This window comes from Simochromis diagramma, unplaced genomic scaffold (assembly GCF_900408965.1).
Source record: "Simochromis diagramma unplaced genomic scaffold, fSimDia1.1 OVJJ01000176.1, whole genome shotgun sequence".
Taxonomy (NCBI): Eukaryota; Metazoa; Chordata; class Actinopteri; order Cichliformes; family Cichlidae; genus Simochromis; species Simochromis diagramma.
Window position 1 is genome coordinate 406,539 of NW_024386892.1, and position 6,000 is coordinate 412,538.

Below are 6,000 nucleotides of genomic sequence, written 5' to 3' on the forward strand. Positions count from 1 at the left end.
AGTTGTGTTTTCTGCAGGAAAGTTGTTAATGTTTTTAGACTCAGCAATTTAGTTTAATCAGCTGTACTAGATTTATGCAGTGCTATCCACTAGCTATAACATAGAGAATTGAATCTAATAGATAATTGGATTGTATCACATACAGAAGTTCTTGCCTCAGTGTATGTTAGCAGACATGTTTTTTCTCTTCTTTTGAACAGAAGCTATAAGAGACACTGGCTCATAATACATTGGTAGATTCTTTGCAATCAACTTGTGTGTTGGGAAGACTTGGCAAGCTGAGGAACACTAATGAACCAATCATTTGAAGGACGACTTGCAGCCAACATCTGAGGTTTGTGTCAAGATTTGTGATGACCCTGACCCCACACCACAACCTTGCATGGGTTCTCTCTGGGTACTCCGGCTTTCTCCCACAGTCTAAAGACATGCAGTTAGTGGGGTTAGGTTAATTGGTGATTCTAAATTGGCCATAGATGTGAATAGGGGTGCAAATAGTTATCTGTCTCTCTGTGTTTGATTAATTTTTTTTGGCCTTGGTTCAAGATATGGGTAAGTGTTGGATGTCTTGATGCATGCTCAATCATCCAGGTAAGAACACCCCCCCAAAAAGTTGATTCTGTTCACCTGGACGTACCGCTTTCAGTAGGAGAAACGTTTTGTCTCCCACTGAAAACGCTACATCCAGATGAACAGAATCAACATTTGGGGGGTAAGTGTTAGGGTTATTATGATAAGTTAGACCCAACACGAACAATTAACTGTGGATAGGAAATACTAGAATCTTTAATGTGAGGTGTGAGGGTGTCAGTGAAAAACTAGCAACAAGTGGCTAGCTTACCTGGCTCCGGGGCAGGTTGTTAGCTCAGAAGTATGGCTTATTCAACAAAGTACCAGAACAGACATCTTCCTACCAGTCTGAGAAAAACTCAAATATAACAGCAAAAATGATGGAGTCACCAATAAAAGCCACAAAAACCTGTAGCACGAATCAGCAACTGTGCTTCACAGGAATACAATTTTAAAGACAGGACTGCTAAATTAGAAACATAAAGAAATAACAGTAATTCAATGAAACATATGCTGATGAACTCGGACACTTGACAGTAGCTGATATATTTACACAATCATCAAGTCCCAATATAGCCCACAGAGTTGTTGGTGCTGCGTGTATGTCAATACACTGTGAGTACAACTGTTGATCTTGATCTATTGAGCACTATCCTGTGACTGTCGACTTCAGTATCAGCTCCTCATTCAATGTGCATACACTTTCTCAATACATGAAAGAACCAGTCAAATGAGGGACGCCTTGCAGCCTCTGAATTATAAAAAGTTATTGTGCAATATTTAAATTTGGGTATAATGAACAGATAGCCTTATAAATGGGTAGATGTTAATCTAACCCCAACTCTTAACCTACACCTACACTCAGATATATCAGTGTAAAATGTTAAATAAATAAACCTGTAATTTTATATATTTCAGCTGCATTTTACTTAAAATTATTGCTTTGTATTTGTGAGTGCAAATAATCTTTTTTGGGGGGGAGCCGCGGATTATTGTGTGGTGTTACTGATCTAAAAAAAAGAGACATGGCAGCATTTGGCTTGCTTATTGACCATGGGCTCCTGGCCTTCTTGAATGACTCTCCATTAATGTCTTGGTACAAATTTGAACTTTAGTTCAACACACATCAAAATAGTTAGTAACCACCTTGTGGTCCTATTCAGTTTTGCACTAGAATTAAAAGTACTGAATTTTCCAAATAAAACAACAAAGACTGAACAAAGAAACAACGACTGATGGACTCGGCCAATAGCAGATGGTTGATGGAGTAATCCAGTCACCCAGCCTCTTAGTTGTAGGTGCTGGACATTTAGGTCAAAGGCCAGTAGAGCTGCTTTTTTGACAATCATTGGTATTTTGCTACGTTTGCTTCTATAGACTTTGTCATTTTGAGTATCAGCATACGTTCAGCAGTCGTGACAGGCACACATGGGCAAATATGTCAAAAAGAAAATCACTAAACAGCAATCAGGAATTCATCTGAGAGCATTTCACTTACTCATCATTATTATTTTTTCTTTGTCACAACCTCTTCAAAGACCCAATACACAAACAAAAAAACAAAGAAGGCAATTGATGCGAGGTTTCAAATGTGTCACACATTTATTTTCCATCTCCAGTTTTTTTTTTTTTTTTGGTGTGTCCATTTGTGTTATGCACACATCCAAATACGCACCCACCAACAAAAAGCAAGAAGCAAACAAAGTAATCTAAAATTGTCTAAATTGCTTCAAGGTCTGAGCCAGCTCTCGCTAAAAAGCCGCGACATTTATGTAAAGCAGAAAGGAAAATTATTCTCAGCACGACGGCTCCAGCAAGACATTTCTGTGACGGGGCATTGATTGGAGTAAATTTGAACCATTTCACTGCCACAATGCTCATAAATAACCAACTTGGACAAAGTTGTACAAGCGAGTTAACTTGCCTGCTGTGGCACACTTACACTGAGAAAATGCACATTTACTCCGTTTTGATGTACATAAAGTGGGATTAAAGAGTAAGACTTGTTTTTTTTTTCCAATTTCCCTTCACTCTACAAACTGAGATTTGCATTGCTGTAATTCATGAAAATGTTTGGTTTTTTTGGTTTTTTTTATTTGTTTCTTTTTTGTTACTATGCTTAAGGTAGTTCCAAGCTCTTTCCTCAGCAACCTTCCCTGCATCTATTTCCTAAATCTGACCAACTCTTTTAAGGTTTTTAGTGCCAGCCCAGTGCTTTAACTTGACTGAGCCCCATCTCTGATAGATAGAAGAAGGGACTGGATGAACAGTTTAATGGCCTCTACATTAGTGGAGTAGAGTTATTAAAGGGACACATTCATTTAGATATCTTGGACCATTGATTCATTAGCTCCCTCTGTGGTATTTACACACATTTGTGTACAGAGTAAGCAAAAATGGAAATAAAAAAAGAAGGGAAAAAAATAGCGAGCTTTGCAGCTGCAGATGTAGCTGATGGATTTTGGTGCAGCTTGTGATTTAACTGCGAGTAGGGAATGGATTTTGGTGGCCTCTGTAATATGGGGGCCTGGATATAAGGACAGGACGACTTGGCTCGGGATGAGAGCCGTGCACCTTGTAATGGATGCCGACTGAGGGATAATCATACTAGACTCTGAAATTAGTCCCATCAGTACTGTGAGAATATGAAATATGCAAACTCCTGTGTAAAAAGTCAAGATTCGTCTCTGTTTAAAATAAAAAATCTCAGGGTGGAATTTAATGTTTTAAAAGTAGTTATTACTGTTTTCTAAGTATTATATTTAAGGGCTGTTTACAGAACAAAATATTTGTGTATGCATTAAACGTTTATGAGGATGATCTCTACCTATACAGCTAACTTTGGAAAAACATGGAAGATATTCTAATGGTCATCAAACCACATCTTTACTGTCATATGCTGAGGTGTAAATTAATTGTCATTGAGGGTACAGGGGAGATGATTGAATGTTGTCATTTGTCATCACAGACAGATGAAAAATGCTGCTGGGTTGGATCCCATTTTGTCTTCAACTGCCTTGATTCTTCATGGCATAGATTTAATGAAGTCCTAGAAACATTCCTCTGAGATTTTAGTCCACATTGACATGATAGTATCACACAGTTGCTGCAGATTTATCAGTTGCACATTGTCAATGGAAAATTGTACTTAGTAGTCAGTATAATCTTTTAATGATATAAGTTTGAATATGGTAGAATACTGCATGTAATCATTTGTGTTTAGAAGTATATAGTTGGTGGCATTGAAAGAATGTCTCATCCTAGGAGGTCTGTAACATTCCAGGGTGTTCTGGCGTTCACCCCCACATCCTAGAAGTATGAGAGAGGTCGTACCTTGTCTTATTGTTTTACGGTAGGATTAACGTAGCTATATCTGTTTTATATATCTGTTTGCTTTTTGTTTAGATGAACTGCTGGACTTCCAGTCCAGCAGGTTTAGAGAAGTCATTTATGGACACACACACACACACACACACACACACACACATTTACACCTCCACATTTCAATGTATGGAACAAACGCTCACTGAAGCATATAAATAAAGACCAGGGCAGTCCTCAGGGCTTAGTCTCTGAGCCTCACTCTTGGAGTGTGAGCTCAGGAGGCTGCCCTTGCTAGCAAGAAAATCTGTGTGTTTCTCTTCTCTGATTCTCTACTGAAGAAGTGTTTTAGAATATATCTCTTAACACACATCTATAATGCGAATCTCCCATTCCGGCACAATCTAAGAAATTCTATTGGACTAAAATCTGGTGACTGCGGAGGTGTTCCATCCCATCTTCTACATCCCAATTATTTGTGAACCCAAATGAATTAGGGGACTCTTGATCATGTCGATCGGGGCGATCGTGACTCAAGAGTTGGGTGTTCGTCTTGTAATCGGAAGGTTGCCGGTTCGAGTGTTGTGTTGTGTCGGTCGTTGTGTCCTTGGGCAAGACACTTCACCTACTGGTGATGGCCAGAGGGGCCGATGGTGCAATATGGCAGCCTCGCCTCTGTCAGTCTCCCCCAGGGCAGCTGTGGCTACAACCGTAGCTTGCCTTCACCAGTGTATGAATGTGAGAGTGAATGAATAGTGGTATTGTAAAGCGCTTTGAGGGGTCCCGAAAAGTGCTATATAAATGCAATCCATTATTATTATTATTATTATTATTATTATTATGTATACATGCCTAAATTGGATTGCTGTTGTAGGTATTTGCATTAACAAGCAGTGGAATGGGTACACCTAAATAAATTGGCAAGCTTATGTAGTCAACATTGATCTGATTTATTATATGTGATATGCAATGGCATAATTAACAGTACTGAGACCATTATCTGTTTAGTGTTCGAAAGTGGGGTTTTTTTTGGGGGGGGGGGTTGTGCTACTTATATGGAGAGTAGGGGAGTGGTGAATGAATGAATGATTTTGGATACAACCAGAAACCAACTTATTGCATTAGCGTTAATTTATATTTGAAATTATTTCTCTGTTCTGGGAGCTTCCCGCACTTCACCAGGTATTCCTGCAATGCCTTAAGGAAAGGAAAGCACTCTACCTCAAAGAACTGAAAAGACAATAAAAATACAAGACAAGACTAGGTCAGAAATAGAGATGGAGCTTTAAAGGGGTGGGTTGCAAAGTGGTTTGCAGAGCAGGAGAAACTTTAGGCAGGCTGAAGAAGTTTAAATAGTTTGACCAGTATGAGAATTGCAACAGGACTTACCGAATTTGTCAACTCATGTGGGTTTAGCTGATGTACCGTGCCTGCCTACTTTGCTTAACTTACACTACACTAAAGTGGCGCTGCGGCTGCAGTTGTGCTGCAGCTACAGTGATGTGGACGCTGTCCCAGTCTGTCGTGGTGAAGAGAGAGCTGAGTGTGCCCTGTTCCCAAAGCGAAGCTCTCAATTTACCGGTCGATCTACGTCCCTACCCTCACCTGGGTCGATCGTGGCTCAAGAGTTGGCGGTTCGTCTTGTAATTGGAAGGTTGCCGGTTCGAGTCCCAGCTCCGACAGTCTCGGTTGTTGTGTCCTTGGGCAAGACACTTCACCCGTTGCCTACTGGTAGTGGTCAGAGGGCCCGGTGGCGCCAGTGTCTGGCAGCCTCGCCTCTGTCAGTGCGCCCCAGGGCACTGTGGCTACAATGTAGCTTGCCATCACCAGTGTGTGAATGTGTGTGTGAATGGGTGGATGACTGAATGTAGTGTAAAGCACTTTGGGACTAAGTAAAGCGCTATACAAATACAGGCCATTTACCTGTGGTCACGAGCTGTGGTAGTGACTGAAAGAATGACATACAAGCAGTGGAAATGGGCTTCCTCTGACGGGTGGCTGGCCTCTCCCTTAGAAATAGGGTGAGGAGTTCGGCCATCTGGGAGGGGCTCAGAGTAGAGCCACTGCTCCTCCATACTGAAAGGAGCCAGTTGAGGTGGTTCGAGCATC